This window comes from Papio anubis, chromosome 9 (genome assembly GCF_008728515.1).
Source record: "Papio anubis isolate 15944 chromosome 9, Panubis1.0, whole genome shotgun sequence".
In the NCBI taxonomy this organism is placed as follows: Eukaryota; Metazoa; Chordata; class Mammalia; order Primates; family Cercopithecidae; genus Papio; species Papio anubis.
Genome location: NC_044984.1, coordinates 63842608 through 63864703, shown reverse-complemented (window position 1 = coordinate 63864703; position 22096 = coordinate 63842608). Strand labels below are relative to the sequence as shown.

Below are 22096 nucleotides of genomic sequence, written 5' to 3'. Positions count from 1 at the left end.
GGGATACCCCGGGGGGGGGGGGGTGGGGAGGAGGAGAAGACCCGGCAACACCACCCAACCCGGGGCAAAAGAAAAAACACCGATAAAAAAAAAAAAAAAAAAAAAAAAAAATGTAAGGCTAAAAGTGTGTTTAGATAGAGGGCCCTTTCATAATGATAAAAAATTTGATTTAACAAAAAGATAAAACAATTCTAATCCTAAATTGTTTCATTATTTTGGCTTATTAATGTACTTAATAGCATACATTCAAAATAAAGCAAAAATTAACACATCTATAAGGAGAAACTGACAAACCTACAGTCATGGTGAGAGACATAATTACCATGTCTTTCTTACTAGAGAAACTGACAAATCAGTCCCCAAATAAAACTAAACCTGAATCCAAAACAAAACCGAGAAGATATGAATAGAACAATTAACAAGTTCTTAGACATAAATATAACACTGTACTTAATAAATGAAAAATTTGCATTCTTTCTAAATACACATGGAACATTTATAAAAATTAGCCACATTCTAGGTGGGAGGATTGCTTGAGCCCAGCAGGTCAAATTATTTTAATCCTTTCCTTTCCCTCCATATTTTATAAATTAATCACTTAAACAGCAATCATTTCAAAGCAAAGAGACTATCTGGTTGTGAAAAACAAGATGATGTTCATGTAATACAGGGCTGCCACTGTTCCAACTACTTCATATCTTAAATACATCACATTTATGCCCTCATTTAAGATCAACACATCATTGTAGGAATTAAGAAAAAAGGATAAAAAATAAAAATAACACATTTCATTTAAGTATCTACATCAACGCCTATATCTAGATCTCATTTCAAGTATTAGTAATGGTGCCCATAGTAAAATCTTAACAGCATCTCAGGTAAATGGGATGTTAGTTTGACCCTTCTCACTGTCCTTGAATCATTATTTTTACCAAATTGGCTACTTATTTGTGAGATAGGCCCAGAACCTAACTTTGGATGCCTTGAGGAAAAAACACTCTGTTTTTAAAAAAGAAGAAATGGAACGAGTAGACAACACATTTTTAGGAATCTCCAAATAATTCTGAAATTACAGTGCCAAAGAAATACACAACTACAAGGAACACATCATTTACTTGGGGACTATTAATACTGTATATATGACTGAAAAGGATGAACTGGAAAGATGACATTTATTCCAAGATAAATAATTATTTTAAAAATATTAAAAAATATCTATCCATCCAGCAAAATAGACACATTCCCATCTCATCTGCCATCAAAGCACCGTCCCCAACTTCAACCCCAAACACACACATACATATAAGACAGACCTTTTTCATCTAAACTGTAAGCCTGTGGCTTATATGAAAACAAAATGATTTTAACCACACACAAGCTCCGGCACTCAGACTTGTAGTTTCTACATGCTGCCCACACAGCACTTTGTGAGCATGTGATTAGGAGGAATGATGTACAATCACACCACATTCCTTCCCTCAGCTCACACATCGAGAACTTGCCCTCTCAGCTGCATTCTTCTCCAAACAGCCATGGTCACCTTAGCAACCCTGTACTCCTAATATGGACAGCTGGTCCATTTAAAGTCAGTACTTCTTGGCAGGGAAAATGCTTGTTCTTCAAATTGGGGGAGAGAGGAGAGGTTTTCCTTTCAATACACATTACAGGGGTTGATTTAACTTGATCAGCACTTTTGTTACGTGGCAGCAATTTGTGTTGAGTTTCAACCTATTCTGAATTTTGTTTTTTTGTTTTTCAATCTAAAAGCACGTAGCTGAAAAAATAAAATCAAGCCAGCTAATAAGGAATTCTAAGAGTGGAACATGAAACAAAAAGGTATCTAAAATAACTGTTCTTTTACAAAACTATAAAACGATCCACATTTTTGTGTATTACGTTCAACCTCAGTTAAAATGAACTGTAACACTTCAAGTCCTAATACACAATAAGAAATCAGGGTCAGAAGACCCACATCTTTTTAATATCATAGTCTATTTTTGAACAACAAAAACACCGCTAAACTTCAAAGTCCCATAACTTCAAGTAGATTATCAATCTGCATTTCCGTATTCCACCACCTACATGTGAAATCTCTCACAGTCTTTCCACAGGCTTAAATGTGAGCTAGGTGTAAGCCAAGTGGTTACTACTATTATCTGAAGACCCTTCAGACCTAAAGTGACCTAGAATAGGACTGGATTACTCAAAAACAATCTAAATCTCTGCCTCTAACAGTAAAGCACGGTCTGAACCAAATTAAGCCTTTTGGGACAGAAGATACTGGTTTATAATCCAGTATACCTGATTTTCACACTACAAACAAATAATTTGGTGGGGAGGGGATTACTATATTCTGAAAAACACAAGATCAAATTGTTCATTTCATCCCCTTGATGAAATTCTAATTTCCCACCCATCAAAACTAGACACATAACCTTTAAGTAAACAGGCATGCTCAAAACTAGAAATACGGCCAGGCGCGGTGGCTCACATCTGTAATCCCAGCACTTTGGGAGGCCAAGCCAGGCAGAACACCTGAGGTTGGGAGTTCAAGAACAGCCTGACCAAACTGGAGAAACTCCGTCTCTACTAAAAATACAAAACTAGCCAGGCATGGTGGTGCATGCCTGTAATCCCAGCTACTCAGGAGGCTAAGGCAGAAAAATCATTTGAAACCAGGAGGCAGAGGCTGTGGTGAGCCGAGGTCGCGCCATTGCACTCCAGCCTGGGCAACAAGAGCAAAATGCCATCTCAAAAAAAACAAAAAACAAAACAAAACAAACCCTAGGTAACTTAAATTTATGGCATTCATTCTAAATTGGAAATACTTATGAAATACTTTTCTATATAACAGAGGTGGACGAAATCCATATTAATAAATGTTCCTTTGACTATGGCCTACAGTATTCATGGCTTATATTTTTGTCTGTATATGTGTGTTTTTTAAACTTCTCAGGCTATGAGGTTCTTCCTAGTTAGAAAGCACTTCTTTCAAGTTAAGACTATCCTAGTAATTACACCTTTTATATATAGGAAAGTATCAGCTGGGTGGCAGTATAAGATTAGTAAAAGAACCTAAAGCCAATCCTAATACTGGTTTCCTCATTTGTAAAATGAGAATACTTTCTATTCTATTTATGCAGTGTGGTAACATATCAAAATAAGAATAATAAAATTACTATGCCATACAAAAGACTCAAAATTAAAGAAATTGGAGAAAGGGACTAAAATTCTGACATAGTAAAACAGTAGCTAATAAATTAGTGAGAATCCTATGATAAAGAAAAGGTATTAAATAAATACATGGAAGCAAATTTTTAAAAATCAAGAGCAATTAAGCCTTACTCAACTATATTGATTTTATTACTATATTTACAATTTCTTACCTTGTGGAATTCTCTTCTGAGAAAAAGAGATACAATTTTGTTCCTAAAAAAATTTCAGGTAGAAAGTTGAAATGTTAGTTTCAAGACCGTCTATTAAAAATGAAAACTTACAAAATGCTAACATAGTACATTCAGAATATTATGCTATGACATTTGATATTATGAAAGCCTGAGAGACAGTTGGTCTCCAATAACAAAAGTACGTGTTATTTAAAAAATATATAAAATTTATTACTTTTATTACAAAAACACTTATTCTACTTGCTAAATATCAAGTCATTTTGCTAGGTACCTGATGATATGTGGCAATTTTTATATTCTAAAACAGTTGTTAAGTCAAATAGGTTTTCCTCTAAGACTTGATGTTCTGAAGGGTACTCTTTTTTTTTTAGGTGTAATTCACATAAGGTAAAAAGCATTTCTTTGAACAGTGTTTTTTTAAAATATATACACAAAGTTTTGTAACCATGACCACATCATCTTATTCCAGAATATTTTCACCACTCCAATAAGAAACCCCATACTGAAAGGTATACTTTTAATCCTAGGAAGAAACATACGAAATAAATTTAATTTTTAAAAATATGCAAGAAGCGTACCAATCAAAATTATGTTGTAAGATACACCACAGAAGTACACTTCTTAGAGCTGTATGGTAGAATCTGTACTACAAAGTAAAACCAAAAATACAAGGTAACTTTAATGTCTACTTTTTTTTCTTTTTTTTGAGACAGAGTCTCACTCTGTTGCTTAGGCTGGGTGCAGTGGCGCAGTCTCAGCTCACTGCAGCCTCCACCTCCATTCTCACGCCTCAGCCTCCCAAGTAGCTAAAATTCCAGGCACGTGCCAATATCCCTGGCTAATTTTTATATTTTTAGTAGAGACAGGGTTTCACCAGGTAGGCCAGGCTGGTCTTGAATTCCTGACCTCAGGCGATCCACCTGCCTCAGCCTCCAAAAGTGTTGGGATTACAGGTATGAGCAAGCATGCCCAGCCTGTCTACCATATTTTTTAATTAAATGATTTTCAAAGTAGATAACTATAAAGTTAAAAAAAAAAAAAAAAAGAAAAAAAGATTTGGCCATACTTACCAAGCTGGTTGACACGCCACAGCTGCATCTTACTTTATGACAAATGGACTGTTTCATCACTTTTGCATCTGGGCATCTACTTCTTAATGGTCATTTCTGAAATATAGGTTAAGTTATTAAGAATGCTACTCTTGAATATATTATAACAAAACTCTTTAAGGACAATTATCTAAATTGTAGTGACCAGAAAGAACTTTCAAAGCATTTTTTCCCCTTTGAGATAGGGTCTCATTCTGTTGCTCAGGCTGAAGTGCAGAGGCACCATCACACCTCACTGCAGCCTCAATCTCCTGGGCTCAGGCAATCCTCCCACCTCAACCTTCTGAGTAGCTGGGACGACAGGTGCATGCCACATGCCCAGCCAATTTTTTAAATTATTATTTGCAGAGACAGGGTCTTACTACACTGCCCAGGCTAGTCTTGAACTCCTGCACTCAAGCAATCCTCCTGCCTCAGCCTCCCAAAATGCTGGGATTACAGGTGTGAGCCACCATGCCCAGCCTCAAAGCACTTATTGAGCAACCTTCTCATAAAAAAACATTAACAACAGGGCTGAGACTGGGGAGCGGGGGGTGATAGAAAATATATGGGAGCCCTAATATAGTACATTCTGAACACAACAAATTGCTTATTTATTATAAACAATTATCATTAATTGTTATAAGCAATTATTATTTTTATTGTCAACTTTCCCCTATAACTAGAATGTAAATCACAGAAGGGGTTTTTCTTGGTTTTATTTACTGTTTTTTTTTCTCTTTTGAGACAGAGTCTCACTCTGTTGCTCAAGCTGGAGTGCAGTGACGCGATCGCAGCTCACTGCAACCTCCGCCTCCCAGGTTCAAGCAATCCAACCGCCTGCCTAGCAGTTGGGACTACAGGCACACTCCACCACCTCTGGCTAATTTTTGTATTTTTAGTAGAGACAGGGATTCACCACGTTGGCCAGGCTGGTCTTGAACTCCTGACCTCAGGTGATCCGCCTGCCTCTGCCTCCCAAAGTGCTGGAATTACAGGCGCGAGCTGCCACACTCAGCCTACTGGTATTTTTCAAGCACCTAAAACAATGAATTCCATGCTTTACGCATTCATAAGGATTTACTGAAATGATTAATAAACTGATGAATTTTTTAAACTTAAATTGATGAAATATTTAACCTTCCAGTACTATGTATGTATGTATGTATGTATGTATGTATGTATGTATGTATGTTTGAGACAGGGTCTCGCTCTGTTGCCTAGGCTGGAGTGTGATGACGCAATCTTGGCTCACTGCAACCTCTGCCTCCTGGGTTCAAGCAATTCTCCTGTCTTAGCCTCCCGAGTAGATGGGATTACAGGCACATGCCACCATGTCTGGCTAATTTTTGTATTTTTAGTAGAGACGAGGTTTCACTTTGTTGACCAGGCTGGTCTCGAACTTCTGGCTTCAAGTGATCTACCTGCCTCTGCTTCCCTAAGTGCTGGGATTACAGGCATGAGCCACCATGCCCAGCTTACCTTCTAGTATTTTAAAATGTCACTACCCGTGTAGTGTCCATCCTAGGAGCTCCAGTTTCAAAAGATATTCATATTATTACCACTTCCACTCTTAGTACCACGGTCCAAGTCACAGTATTTTGCATACACATTAGTATAATAGTTCCCTGTCTGATCTCCCAGCCTCTCTCTTGCTCACCTCAACAAGTCAGTGAGATTAGCCATTTTCAAAAGAAAGTCAGATCATGTCATTCTTCTAATCAAATCCTCCAATTGAGTCCAGCTCAGTAGTCTGAAAGTCAAAGTCCTTACAAAGGCCCATAAAGACCATGATCTGCTATCCCCCACCCCATCTCTCTGACCTCATCTACCACTCTCTCCCTTATTCACCCCATTCAAGCCATACCAGCCTCTTTCCTTTCCTTAAACTTATCAAGCATCTTCTCACTTCAGGGTCTCAGGACTTTTTTTCCCTCTGCCAGTAACAACAAATCAATCTCTCTCTCTCTCTCTCTCTCTCTCTCTCTGTCTGTCTCACTTATTTCTCCTCTTCCTTTAGGACTTTGTTTTTATAAGTCATCTCATCAAAGAAATCTACCCCAGTGTCCCGGGCAAGCCCAAAATAGCTGTCTTAGTTTTCCTTATCTGGCAAAGAATTTGCAAGGAATGGTAAATTATAAATTTGGGAGATGGTAATCTTCAAACATAACATAATCAATTTTTAGATCTTTCTTTGTGTCTAAACATCTGTAGAGCTACACTGTTCCTTTTAAAAGATTCTTACGTTCCTGACTTCAAAGAAATAATGAAGATGTATCTATCACAGCGTGTTTTTTTTAAACGGTTGTTTTGTTTTTAAATCATCTGTACCATAACTCTAGAATAGAGTGGTAGAAGATTTGAATTAAAAGAGTCCCATTAAAAAACAGAAACCAGCAAAATAAATGGCATTTCCTTTTCTTCCACTTCGTCAGGGATTTCTGTTTGGGATTACATTATAAGGCTCCAAGTAATCTCAGGAAGTTTAACTGCTTCAAATTTGTCTGTTACCTTTAGGTATCAAGACCACCAGGAAGGAACCAAAAGAACTCACTAATTCCTAACATGACTAAACTAGCTATGACGTGGTAGGATGTTTAAACTTAATTATTTTTTCTTTAAATAAACAAACTCCCCCTAGACTAAGCCCTCCTCTGCCTTTTAAATATTCTATGGCTGGCAAATTTCAGGGTCTTAAGAGAGATAGCCAGGGGACAGAGAAAACAGCAAGTCTGACTCAGTGATCACATTTAACAGTCCCTGAAAACCAAAACAAAGATACAGTTCTGGCAAGAGTTCTCTAGAATTGCTGCAAAACTGACTTATCCACATACCTTTCATCTCAACAATCTATTTTCACTTACTTTAAGGTACATAAAGCATTTGTTATGTGCCTATCAGACCTTAGGTATAAAAATAAACCAAGAGTACAATGAAAACAATTAGCAGGGGTTCCAACAGTTGGATGATGAAATTTAATGTTCAAATCTGCTTTGTTTGGAAAGTTGGAGAGAACACTTGAATATTTTTGTACCGAAATGCTCCCATTCATTTAGAAATCAGACTTTTGGCAAGTTCAACCACTTGAAAGAAGGCTAGTAATATTAAAAACTTTTACTGAGCAACTTCTATATGCCATATATACATTAGTTAATTCTCAGAATTTCCCAATCAAAAAAGTTAAAGCACACGGTGGTTACCTAACTTGTCTAAATCAGAGATAGCCTCAGGATTCCAAATCCCAGTTTGTCTTGTTCACTATTATAATCTGTAGTAACCTGGAATACAGTTATTAATGACAAATCCCTTATTTGTGCCATAGGAAAAACAGGTAAATCCAGGCTATTTATATAAAAAATTTGCTCAAAGCCAGGCATGGTGACTTACAACAAGAATCTCAGTTACTTGGGAGGCTGAGGCAGGAGGATTCTTTGAGCCCAAGAGTTAGAGTCCAGCTTGGACGATGTACCTAGACCTTGTCTCTTCAAAAACAGAAAAAAAAAATCATTTTAAAAAAAACTTTGCTCCATTCTTGCTTCAGACAGGAGGACAAATGAAGAAAGATTCACTGCTATACATTAAGAGTAAACCTGTGGCATTAGGGGATTATTAAGGGCATTAAGGGGTGAATCCAAAGAATGTGCCACGCTTAGGTCAAAAGAATTGAGTAAAAATAAGCTGGCCAGAGCACAGCACAATAATTGGTTTTCAAATCACTTTTAAATGACTGATTGTTATTCCATACACTTAGAAAAGTCAGGGAAAAAATGTCAGGGTTCGACAGGGTGGCCACACAGGTGTTCATCAAAAGTTTCTGCACTGGCCGGACGCAGTGGCTCACGCCTGTAATCCCAACACTTTGGGAGGCCGAGGCAGGCGGATCACGAGGTCAGGAGATTGAGACCATCCTGGATAACATGGTGAAACCCTATCTCTACTAAAAATACCAAAAATTAGCAGGGCATGGTGGCACGCGCCTGTAGCCCCAACTACTCAGAAGGCTGAGGCAGGAGAGTGGCTTGAACCCGGGAGGCAGAGGTTGCAGTGAGCCAAGACGCCACTGCACTCCAGCCTGGGCGACGAAGACTCCGTCTCAAAAAAAAAAAGTTTCTACACTTTTCTGAGTATCTGAAATATTTTTCTCTCTCATCTATCTACACACACACACGTATCTGTTAAATTATCTTTAAAGTAATTTTTAGAATTTATAATAAAATTATTAGTTTTATTAATTTTCCTAATTTTCTTTTTCTGAAAAATCCTCTCATGTGGAACACTTTCTTGACATTATCAGATAACACTAATTGGCTTTAGTTCCTCATACTCAATAGAATCTGATTTTATAAGTGTCATTAATGAGAAAATATTGCGTAGGAATATTTTCTTTCTGAATCGTAAGCGTAATTGGTTGTTATTAGATTGAACTACTGCCTATCACACAGCAGAAGCAATATATCCACTGTATTTAAAAATGAAAATCAAGGTAATTTCTTATCAGGACACATTACCCAGGAAATGTAGCCTTTTTATACTAATGTCCTAAGTTATTGGAAAAAGTGAAAATTACTTAGAACTATCCCCATGATTAAAAAACACGCCATTTAAACATCAATGCAACTTACTGATTTACACAGAGAAACAGATTGATCAATTTAAAGTTTCCCAAAGGATGGGCCAGGCGCCATGGCTCACACCTGTAATCCCAGCACTTTGGGAGGCTAAGGTCAGCAGATCACCTGAGGTCAGGAGTTGGAGACCAGCTGACAAACATGGTGAAACCCCATCTCTACTAAAACTACAAAATTAGCCAGGTGTGGTGGTGCATGCCTGTAATCCTAGCTACTTGGGAGGCTGAGGCAGGAGAATCGCTTGAACCCAGGGGGTGGAAGTTGCAGTAAGTCGGGATTACACCACTGCACTCCAGACTGAGCAACAAGAGCGAAACTCCATCTCAAAAAATAAAATTAAAATCAAAATAAATAAAGTTTCCCAAAGGACTAAATACATATGCTAGTCTTCTAAATCTTTGTGATCTGGGGATTATCAGCAAAAAACAACATTCTTTTAAAAAAACACATACCACTTAGTTGAGTTTATGGTGCTAAAAAAAAATCTCCCTCACAGTCTCCATTGCACTGATGGTTAATAAAGATGAAGGAGAGGAAAGAGATGACATGCGTTCTCAAGACACCACTTATAAACAATACAACTTTATTTTTTTAAGCCTTAGGATTTTAGTGTTCCTTTCTCAGTAACAAAGATTTTGTGTGCAGACCTAGACTTAGGAACATATAAAGATAATGGGATGGTCTGTATGGTTTTGAAATCAATGTTGGGGGTTATCACCTGTGGCATTTGCTTGTTTTGTTTTGTATTTTAAGGAAATGCAGATCACAGAGCATACAAATATGTATTGTTTCTTGAAACTTTATCATATACACACAGTCTCTCTATAGTCAGTGTTTGTCTCATCTTTATCTCCTTTCCTTCCTTCCTCTTGAATACTCACACACAGTATGAATAATGCATATTTAAATACTTGTGGCTTGTATAAAAACATGCTACACACATTCTAGGCCACGACACAAAATGCATTTTTTTAAGTAAAAAACAATATGACATCTTAACATTGTGATTCGATTTAGAGCATCAAGGTAAAAACTTCCAGCGTGGAGGACTCTCCAAGATGGCTGACTACAGCCCTCCTCTAGCCATGATGCCGCCCGGCTGCTGCAAATGCCTGCATGGAGGCTAGCACCCTGGCACTGGCTAGCACCCTGCCACAGCCCACGTGTCCACACTGCCATTGCTGTTGGCACGTGCAAACGAGTACAAGGACCAAGCCTGCTGCCACCACCCTATGAAGTGCTTTGGCTGGCACTTGCCCATTGGAGTGTGGTGACCAGTGTTACTGGAGCACTGGAATTTAATATCCGGCCAAACCAAGCTTCATAAATGAAGGAGAAATAAGATCCTTTTCAGACAAACAAATGCTGAAGGAATTTGTTACCACCAGACTTGCTTTACAAGAGCTGCTGAAAGAAGTACTAAATATGGAAAGGAAAGACCCTTACCAGTCACTACAAAAACAAGCTGAAGTACATAGACCAGTGACACTACAGAGCAACCACACAAACAAGTCAGCATAACAAGTTAACATCATGATGACAGGATCAAACTCACACTATCAATACTAACCTGCAATGTTAATAGGCTAACCACCCCAATTAAAAGGCTCAGAGTGGCAAACTGGATAAAGCAGCAAGACTCAGTGGTATGCTGTCCTCAAGAGACCCATCTCACATGCAATGACACCCATGGACTCAAAATAAAGGAGTGGAGAAAAATCTACCAGGGAAATGGAAAACAGAAAAAGCAGGGGTTGCAATCCTAATTTCAGACAAAACAAACCTTAAACCAACAAAGATCAAAAAAGACAAGGGCATTACATAATGGTAAAAGGTTCAATTCAACAAGAACACCTAACTATCCTAAATACATATACACCCAAAACAGGAGCACCCAGATTCATAAAGCAAGTTCTTAAGAGATCTTCAAAAAGACTTGGACTCCCATGCAATAATAAGTGTGAGGCTTTAACACTCCACTGACAGTATCAGACAGATCTTTGAGGAGGAATATTAACAAAGATATTCAGGACCTGAACTCAACACCGGAACAAATGAACCTGATACGCATCTACAGAACTCTCCACCCCAAAACAACAGAATATACATTCTTCTTATCGCCACACGGCACATACTCTAAAATCAACTACACAATTGAACATAAACAATCCTCAGCAAATGTGGAAGAACCAAAATCATACCAACCCCCTTTTTGCACCACGGCATAATAAAAATAGAACTCAAGACGAAGAAAATTGCTCAAAACCTTCATTACATGGAAATTAACCCACTCCTTTATGACTTTTGGGTAAACAATGAAAATTAAAGCAGGAGTCAAGAAATTATTTGAAACTAATGAGGACAAAGATACAGCCAGAATTTCAGACATAGCTAAGGCGGCATGAAGAGGGAAATTTATAGCACAAAAGGCTCACATAAAAAAGTCAGAAAGACCTTACACAACCTAAAATTACAACAAAAAGAACTAGAGAAGCAAGAGCAAACCAACTCCAAAGCTAGCAGAAGACAAGAAATAACCAAAATCAGAGCTGAACCAAAATAGACTGAGACACAAGAAACCATTCAAAAGATCAACAAACCCAGGAGTTGGCTTTTTGAAAAAAATTAATAGACTGCTAGCTAGACTAATAAAAGAAGAGAGAAGATACAAATAAACACAATGAGAAATGACAAAGACAATGTTATCACTGACCCCACAGATATACAAATAACCATCAGAGACTACTATGAACACCTCCATGCACACAAACTAGAAAATCTAGAAGAAATGAGTAAGAGAAGAGCTGGTACCATCTGTACTGAAACTATTCCAAAAAAACTGAGGAGGAGGGACTCCTCCTTAACTCACTCTATGAGGTGAGCATCATCCTGCTACTAAAACCTGGCAGACACACACACACACAAAAGAAAACTTCAGGCCAATATCCTTGATAAACATAGATGCAAAAATCCTCAACAAAATACTAGCAAGCCAAATCCAGCAGCACACCAAAAAGTGAATCCACTACAGTCAAGTAGGCTTTATCCCTGGGATGCAAGTTTGGTTCAACACACATAAATTAATAAATGTGATTCATCATGTAAACAGAACTAAAGACAAAAACCACATGATCAATTCAACAGATGCAGAAAAGGCTCTCAATAAAATTCAACACCCTTCATGTTAAAAACTCTCAACAAACTAGGTACTGAAGGAACATACCTCAAAATAGTAAGAGCGATCTATGACAAACCCACAGCCAACATCATACTGAATGGGCAAAAGCTGGAAGCATTCCCCTTAAAAACCAGCACAAAACAAGGATGCCCTCTGTCACCACTTCTATTCAACACAGTATTGGAAGTCCTGGCCAGAGCAATTGGGCAAGAGAAAGAAATAAAGAGCATTCAAATAGGAGGTGAGGAAGTCAAACTATCCTTGTTTGTAGACAACATGACTCTATATCTAGAAAAGTCTACAGTCTCAGCCCAAAAGCTCCTAGATCTGATAAACAACTTCAGCAGTTTCAGGATACAAAATAGCTATACTAAAATCACTAGCATTCCTATACACCAACAACAGCCATGCTAAGAGCCAAATCAGGAACACAATCCTATTCACAATTGCCACCAAAAAAAAAAAAGAAAAAAGAAAAAAAAAACCTAGGAATACAGCTAACCAGGAGGGTAAAAGAGCTCTACAACAAGAATTACAAAATACTGCTCAAAGAAATCAGAGATGACACAAACAAATGGGAAAACATTCCATGCTCATGGATAGGAGGAATCAATATCGTTAAAATGGCCACACTGCCCAAAGCAATTTATAAACTACCAATGATATTCTTTACGGAACTAGAAAAAATATTTTTTAATTCATACGGAACCACCACCACAAAAAAAGCCCAAATATCCAATGTGTCCTAAGAAAAAAGAACAAAACAGAAGCCATCATGCTACCTGACTTTAAATTACACCATGGGGCTACAGTAACCCAAACAGCATGGTACTGGTACAAAAACAGGCATACATGTATGACCAATGGAACAGAAGAGAAAGCAAAAAAATATGGCCGCACAACTGCAACCATCTGCTCTTCAACAAACTTGACAAAAACAAACAATAGGAAAAGGACTCCCTAATCAACAAATGGTGCTGGGATAACTGGATAGCCATACGCAGAAGACTGAAACTGGATCCCTTTCCAACACCATCTACAAAAACCAACTCAAGAGGGATTACAGACTTAAATGTAAAACCCCAAACTATAAAAACCCCGGAAGGCAACCTAGGTAATACCATTCTGGACATAGGAACTGGCAAAGATTTCATGATGAAGATGCCAAAAGCAATTGCAACAAAAGTAAAAATTGACATACGGGATCTAATTACATTAAAGGGCTTCTGCCCAGCAAACAAACAAACAAAAACAAAACACCTAACAATAGAGGAAAAGAGACAACCTACAGAATGAGAGAAAATATTTGCAAACTATGCGTCTGCCAAAGCTGTGATATCCAGCATCTACAAGGAACTTAAACAAATTTTCAAGAGAAAAACAACCCCATTAAAAAGTGGGCAAAGCACACGAACACGTTTCAAAAGAAGAAATAAATGTGGCCAACAAGCATATGAAAAAAAGCTCAGTATCACTCATCACTAGAAAAATGCAAATCAAAACCACAATGAGATAGATACCATCTCACACCAGTCAGAATGACTATTATTAAGAAGTCAAGAAATAACGTGCTGGCAAGGTTACAGAAAAAAGGGAATGCTTCTATACAGTTGGTGGGAGTGTAAATTAGTTCAACCATTGTGGAAAGCAGTGTGGTGATTCCTCAAAGAGCTAAAAACAGAACTACCATTCAATCCAGCAATCCCATTACCGGGTATACACCCAAAGGAATATAAATCGTTCTGTCATAAAAACATATGCACATATATGATCACTGCAACACTATTCACAATAGCAAAGACATAGAATCAACCCAAATGCCCTTTAATGGTAGACTGGATAATGAAAATGTGGTACATATACAACATGGAATACTAAGCTGTCATAACAAAGATCAAGATCACGTCCTTTGCAGCAACAAAAGGTGGAGCTGGAGGTCATTATCCTAAGCAAACTAACACAGGAACAGAAAAGCAAATACCCATGTTCTCACTTATAAGTGAGAGCTAAATGGTGAGTACACATGGACACAAAGAGGGAAACAACAGACACTGTGGCCTCCCAGAGGGTGGAGGGTGGGAGGAGGGAGAGGAGCAGAAAAAAATAACTATTGGGTACTAGGTTTAGTACTTGCATGATGAAATCATCTGTACGACAAACCCCGTGACACAAGTTTACCAATATAACAAACTTGCACATGTATCCCTGAACTTAAAAGTTAAAAAAAATGGCCGGGTGCAGTGGCTCAAGCCTGTAATCCCAGCACCTTGGGAGGCCGAGACGGGCGGATCACGAGGTCAGGAGATCGAGACCATCCTGGCTAACACGGTGAAACCCCGTCTCTACCAAAAAATACAAAAAATTAGCCGGGCGAGGTGGCGGGCGCCTGTAGTCCTAGCTACTCGAGAGGTTGAGGCAGGAGAATGGCGTAAACCTGGGAGGTGGAGCTTGCAGTGAGCTGAGATCCGGCCACTGCACTCCAGCCTGGGCAGCAGAGCGAGACCCTGTCTCAAAAAAAAAAAAAGTTAAAAAAAATAAAACTTTCAGAGTGAGTTTTCTTCTATGTCTTCAACATTACGCATAAGAGATGCATACAAATGTAAACGTCATCAGAGTCTGTGACTTTATTATTTTTCATGAATTTTAATGTAATACACAAAATATTTACTATGAAGAGCAGCTTGGTATTAAAGCAGGTTTGCCTTTTATACGATCCCAGGGAACTGACTTACGTGAACCCCAAAAGACCTCAGTATTTGACAGCCTCTTCTTGAAGATGGTATCTTCATATCTGTGGGTCCCAGAGACTGTCACCCCGTCCATTAACTTCCTCAGAAGTGGATGCAATTTGTACAAAACACACCTTGGCCCCTTTATTTTCTAGGCAATAGTCCATAACTTCAAAAACAGAAGTCAATAAAAAACAGTTACAACTGTATTTTTTTTTTTTTTTTGAGACGGAGTTTTGTTCTTGTTGCCAAGGCTAGAGTGCAATGGCACAATCTGCCTCTTGGGTTCAAGAGATTCTCCTACCTCAGCCTCCCAAGTAGCTGGGATTACAGGCAAGCACCACCACACCCGGCTACTTTGGTATTTTTAGTAGAGACATGGTTTCTCCATGTTGGTCAGGCTGGTCTCGAGCTCCAGACCTCAGGTGATCTGCCCGCCTCAGCCCTCCCAAAGTGCTGGGATTACAGGCATGAGACACCGCGCTTGGCCTACAATTTTTTTTTTTTTTAAAGACAGGGTTTTACTTTGTCAACTAGGCTGGAGTGCAGTGGCACCATCTCTGCTCACTACAGCCTCGACTTCCTGGGTTCAAGCGATCCTCTTGCCTCAGCCCTCAAAGTAGCTGGGACTACAGGCATGCGCAACCACATCTAGCTAATTATATTTTTTCTATGTTTTCATAGAGATAGGGTTTCACCATGTTGCCCAGGCTGGTGTCAAACTCCTGAGCTCAAGCAATCTGCCCATCTCAGCCTCCCAAAGTGCTAGGATTATAGGCGTGAGCCCCCTGGCCAAAAATAATTACAATTAAAAAAAAAATCTGCGTTTATCTGCCAGAAGAAAAACACTATCTTCATTTGTCAGTAGTTTTGGTAGGTTCTAAATATTTTTCAGCTGTGTACAGGATATAGAGATAATTTTTCCCACAACTAAACTCTAAGGTATTTTCTCATAAGTGGGAATTGTACAAAGGACAATGAAAGAAGGAATGACTAATGTCTTCAACCAGTTTCCAACAGATTGAGAAGTAGAATTCATGTCTCATGAAGAGGTCTTCAATAAATCCATACCTCAAAGCACTCAAGACAAGCTATACCTGTTTTCTTTCAACTACTGCTATGAAATAGTGTTTCTCATGAAATCCACAAAACTTTTAGTTAAGATAAGTCAAATGAATTCAGTGATCCTCCCTAACTTGTGCCTCCTTCCTTATACATAAAAAAGTGCTTAATATTTTGTATATAAATGCAATATAGGAAGAAAATGCTAAGAAGAAGGGCAAAAAAGACAAGCCCTATAAATTTGCCATATTACAACATATTTTTAGAGTGGGGGGAAATACCTGTGAAATCATTTTAAATTTTACAGGTAAAGAAAATGCTCATCATCACTGGCCATCAGAGAAATGCAAATCAAAACCACAATGAGATACCATCTCACACCAGTTAGAATGGCGATCATTAAAAAGTCAGGAAACAACAGGTGCTGGAGAGGATGTGGAGAAATAGGAACACTTTTACACTGTTGGTGGGATTGTAAACTAGTTCAACCATTATGGAAAACAGTATGGCGATTCCTCAAGGATCTAGAACTAGATGTACCATATGACCCAGCCATCCCATTACTGGGGATATACCCAAAGGATTATAAATTATGCTGCTATAAAGACACATGCACACGTATGTTTATTGCAGCACTATTCACAATAGCAAAGACTTGGAATCAACCCAAATGTCCATCAGTGACAGATTGGATTAAGAAAATGTGGCACATATACACCATGGAATACTATGCAGCCATAAAAAAGGATGAGTTTGCGTCCTTTGTAGGGACATGGATGCAGCTGGAAACCATCATTCTTAGCAAACTATCACAAGAACAGAAAACCAAACACTGCATGTTCTCACTCATAGGTGGGAACTGAACAACGAGATCACTTGGACTCAGGAAGGGGAACATCACACACCGGGGCCTATCATGGGGAGGGGGGAGGGGGGAGGGATTGCATTGGGAGTTATACCTGATGTAAATGACGAGTTGATGGGTGCAGCAGACTAACATGGCACAGGTATACATATGTAACAAACCTGCATGTTATGCACATGTACCCTACAACTTAAAGTATAATAATAATAAATAAATTAAAAAAAAAAAAAAAAAAAAAAAAAGAAAATGAAGCACCTTATAAGCAAGGAAAGAAGTCAAGTTAGTAACATAAATGTTTTTTCCCCCAGAATTACACATTCCAACAAATCTACAGGACATTTTAGCTTAATACATGTCTAACACACATGTATTATATATGAATCAGAACCGACAGCAATGCTGAAGAGTTTAAATAAAAGCATGAATTCTGAGTTAAAGGAAATTACAAATGGCCTATGTGCCCTTTAGGAATGGCAGAATTCCAATAAGAAATCTGTTTCCTTGGTGTGGCTCTTTAGGACAGTCTAGGCTCAGTGGATCACTGCTCTGGCCTCACACACCATTTCTTATCTAGATTATTAGATTCACCACTGGCAAATGCCCCTAAAGATTAAAAAAAAAAAAAAAAAATAAGTACAGGTTGAGTATCCCTTATCCAAAATGCTTGAAACCAGAAGTGTTTTGAATTTCAGATTTTTTTCAGATTTTGGAATATCTGCATATACATAATGAGATATCTCGGGAATGAGATCCAAGTCTAAACACGAAATTCATTTACATTTCATATATACCTTATACATATAACCTGAAGGTAATTTTATGCAACATTTTAAATAACTTTGCGCATGAAACAAAGTTTGTATACACTGAACCACCAGAAAGCAAAGGTGTTGCTATCTCAGCCACCCATGTGGACAATCTGTGGTTGTTTAGCACTATCATCATTCTGCACACAGAAAAGGTAACTACAGCTGTGAGGGCTGGGAGAGTCTTTTTTCCTTTGTGGAGGATGAATAAGCTGTGTGTTGTGTGCCTGTGTTTTCACTGGAGCCCATGACATGAGGTCAGATGTGAAATTTTACTGTAGCATCATGTTGGTGCACAAAAAGCTTTGAATTTTGGAGCATTTCAAATTTTAAATTTTTGGATTAGGGATGCTAAGCCTATATATGCCAACACTCTGTTTTCACAAATGGACTACCACTCATTTGAAAACTGATTCACTAAAAAGTTTCTATAAGAAGCATAAATCTTAAAGTGGCAGAATAGAAGAATATATAACATAAATTGCTTTTATGAAAAAATCCATTTTATACAGCTAGTACTGGATTAAAACAAAACAAATTATAAAGAAATAACAGTTCTCACATTAAGTTATATGCTAGGAAAGATCAGATGGAGATAAGGACAAAAAGCATAGTATACTCAATGTTGACAATTTAATATTTAAATAGAACACAAATCACTTTTAATTTCATGGATTTTAACCTTACATCAAGCACATCTCCAGCCCACATTCAGACTGTCTACAAAAGCATGTGTGTGGAAGGGCATTTAATCTACCCACTTTTACAAAAATACAGCTGCCCATTTAGTCCTAAAGGCACAAGTGAATAAAATAACATTATTATGAAGTACTGCTTTGGAAGTATAGAAAAATCTGTAGGACAGACTTGTGCTACAGTAATAATTAACAAGAGATGTGGTTTACGAATAAATACTCCAGTTTAATTGACATCATAGAAACTATGGGAGTTTGTCTTTATGATTTCCTCTTGCCCAAACCAAGTTGGATATTTCCCGGGTTAAATAACAGTTCTTGTTTATTTCTCCTAGATATCACAACTTTTGTGTGTGTGTGTGGGGGGGGGGGGTCAAACTAGAAATACATAAACCAATATAAAATGTAAACTGGTAGAGAGGCTTAAGATTTACTGTTTAGTCTAGGGAAAGCACAGATTCAAACTTTTTTTTTAAAAAAAAGACAGACCTCAATGACTTTCCTGATATAGAAAGGGAAAAAGTTGTTTTTCAACCTACCATTAGAGTGAACAAAAGATTAAAAATGTTGCTTTCAGGGTAATGTGTGTGCATCCCCTCTCTTCCATATGTATTTGTCTTTGTTTCTCCCTCTCAAGGGGTGGGTGTGGGTGTGTGTATGTGTGTGAGAGACAGACAGAAAGAGAGAGCAAGGGATGTTTCTCCCTTCCTCCCTCAGTCTCAGTCACTCTATATTCCCTCTCCTTTCGTATCAGCCTGTCTCTCACACTCAGTAACTCATTTCTAAGCACTGATACTCAGAAACAAAGCATTTTATCAGATTGTAGTCTGAGGCAAAGTGAATTACAAAAATAGTCACAAAGTGAGAAAAAGAATCAGAAATTATTTATTCATCAGTTGAAAATAGAAATAATCAAAGCCACAAACTTTCAGCTTTCCTTAAACTACCTAAACACATAAACGTCATACACGAAATCTTAATAAACACAGTAGGTTCAATCTAACAGATTTATTTACAGAATGTTGAGCTAAATACATCAGGACAGAAAAAACATTAAAAGTTAGTTTAATTAAGTAGTTAGCACTGGTTTTGGAGTCATAGCTCTGAATTTATATCCCAACACTGCTATAACTAACTGTACAATCTTGGGCAGGTTACTTGCTCTTGGTCTATCTCATAATTTCTAAAATGAAACTAGTAAGTTTGTTGTGAGGATGACACAGATAATTCTTGTTAAACATTTAGCATGGTGGCACATATTGAGGGCTTCACATTCTATCTGAAACATCAGGTGCAGTGAACAACTATTATTCTTTTTGTCTGCTTGAACTTCTCCTGCCATATGACTTCAGAAGGTAAAACACTAGTTCCACATTTTGGAGTTCTTGAGAACTCCACCCATCTTTGTTTTTGTTTTTGTTTTGAGATGGAGTCCCACTCTGTTGCCCAGGCTGGAGTGCAGTGGTACGATTTAGCTCACTGCAACCTCTGCCTCCTGGGTTCAAGCGATTCTCCTGCCTCAGCCTCCTAGGCAGCTGGGATTACAGCCACACGCCAACACGCTTGGCTAATTTTTGTATTTTTAGTAGAGATGGGGTTTCGCCATGTTGGCCAGGCTGGTCTAGAACCCCTGACCTCTGGTGATCCACCCACCTCAGCCTCCCAAAGTGCTGGGATTAAAGGCATGAGCCACTGCGCCTGGCCATCCACCCATCTTATGATTGCAGAAGGTTAAACACTTTCCCACATCTCCCATACATCTAGGATATGTATTTTGTCAAACACACATGTGCATCCCAGAGTAGCAAACTAGTAGGCAGAAGCAGAGAGAAGGAGCTTGTTCTCACACTAATGGTGGAGCAGTTTCAGCAAGGTCAAGTCTAGGGCAGCGGTGGCAGCATTGAGAGTCATCCAGAGCCAGGTGCTGCTGGGACAGGCTGTGGTGTCCATCCGTCTGTCTCTAGATGGTACTGGCATCCTCATGGGAATTGTGCAATGTGATTTGGGGCATTGTTTCTGGTTGCTTAGTCCCGAATCTTGTTCTCCAACCCTCACAACAATTTGATAAGCCAATGAGCTCTACTCAATTTCCTTTTAAAACATATTTGAGTTGGTTTTTACTAACCAAAAATTCTGATTGACATCACGCAGGGGCGAAATCTATTCTCACCTGCCTCACCCACACAGAAAAAAAGAAATTTTCCATCTCTTCAAAGGAACTCAAAAAGTATTGCTTGCTTTTAACCAATGGATTTATCCTGGGAAGTCCTGGAATTTTATTTTTATAAATTATGGATAATTATTTTCTTAATTTAAAAAGTAAGAAATATCTAGGCAGTTTTAGATTTATTTCAAAGGAACACTGTCAAGGAGAAATGGTATCACAAGAAAACAACTCTATCCAAGGAGTAGCTTTCATTGAGGTAACAAATGATTCTACCATGCCTAAAACCAACCTATGTATTCCCACCAGCTTTCTTCCCAGCAGAAGCTTTACATTTGAGGAGCCTCACCCCCAAGGGTCATTTTTAGGTCAAAATTTTTTTTATTATTATCAGAAAACCATATATATTCCTCTCTTGTTTTAAAAAATAACTCAGTAAAATGTCTAAATAGCAAAACTATTCACTTCTCTGTTAAAATAGTGCACAGTAAGTCAGTGCCTCATTGTCATAGGCTAATGCACTCTCCTCTTCCTCTGCCAGATTTCTCTGCAGGTCTATTTTACAGTTCAGTAATGCTTTTTCCAGTGTTCAGAATGTTACAGCTCAAATCTGTTAATTTTATTACTCATCAGTATAAATGTTGATACAAGGTTTGTAGCGAGGCTAAACCTTGTGGACTAGTTTCCCTAGTCTCAGTAGCCAGTTACCACATGGGGTTGAAACTATGTTTTGATGAATTAAAAAATATATATATATATATATATATACATATGAATAAAATCAAGCATAGCTTTTTTTTTTAAAAAAAAAAAAAAGGTGATTGCTGACTGCCAATCTAAAAAAAAAAAAGTTTAAAAAAGCAAATCTTTTCAGATTAAAATTCAGGAAAAAAGAAAGAAGAATTTGGAAATGTATATTGTTGTTAATGTACATCCAATGTATAAAAAAGTTAAAAAAAAAAAAAAAAAAAACCAAACTTTGCCAAAGATTTTGGGGGGCAGGGGGTAGAAGTCACAGAATTTCAAGGTTTATGCTCATGCATCAGAGCTACATTACAACTTACAAGTAGCTGAGGCCTTGAGAGTTGAGCAACTTACCCAAGGAACTTATCTTCTGGTTCCTAGCTGAATTATGTCATTAAGACATCTGCATTTTGCCCTTCAAAGTAAAAGTAACTGAAATAAAGTTAACTGAATACCATATGGCTTGATTCCTGAACTTAAAATAACAAAAAAACACTAAATCCAAAGCAAGTGATTTCAACTGTTTGTATTCTTTTTAACATAAAGTTCTGATTTATGGTAATTCATACATACTCCAGACCTAAAAGTGCAGAAAAGGTCATCAAGGAAAGTAAAAACTTTCTACAGTGTCTATAAGTTCATTTCTAGGTAATGTCCGGGATGTGTTATAAAGTAAAATCATTTTTGCATATATATCAAGGGCTATTTCTCAACCATCAATTATAATATA

General features: G+C 37.9%; 1 protein-coding gene across 3 annotated transcripts in view; it reads right to left on the bottom strand.

The window, feature by feature from the left end:
• FRS2 (fibroblast growth factor receptor substrate 2) overlaps positions 1 to 22096 on the bottom strand; it is a 111092-nt gene that overhangs the window by 45236 nt on the left and 43760 nt on the right. For all 3 annotated transcript variants that reach the window (XM_031650614.1, XM_031650613.1, XM_009181194.4), the window contains exons 2-3: positions 4478 to 4573; positions 3387 to 3429 (exon numbers count right to left, since the gene is read on the bottom strand). The gene's annotated coding sequence lies outside the window, so the exon portion shown is untranslated. The remainder of the gene's footprint in view (positions 1 to 3386; positions 3430 to 4477; positions 4574 to 22096) is intronic.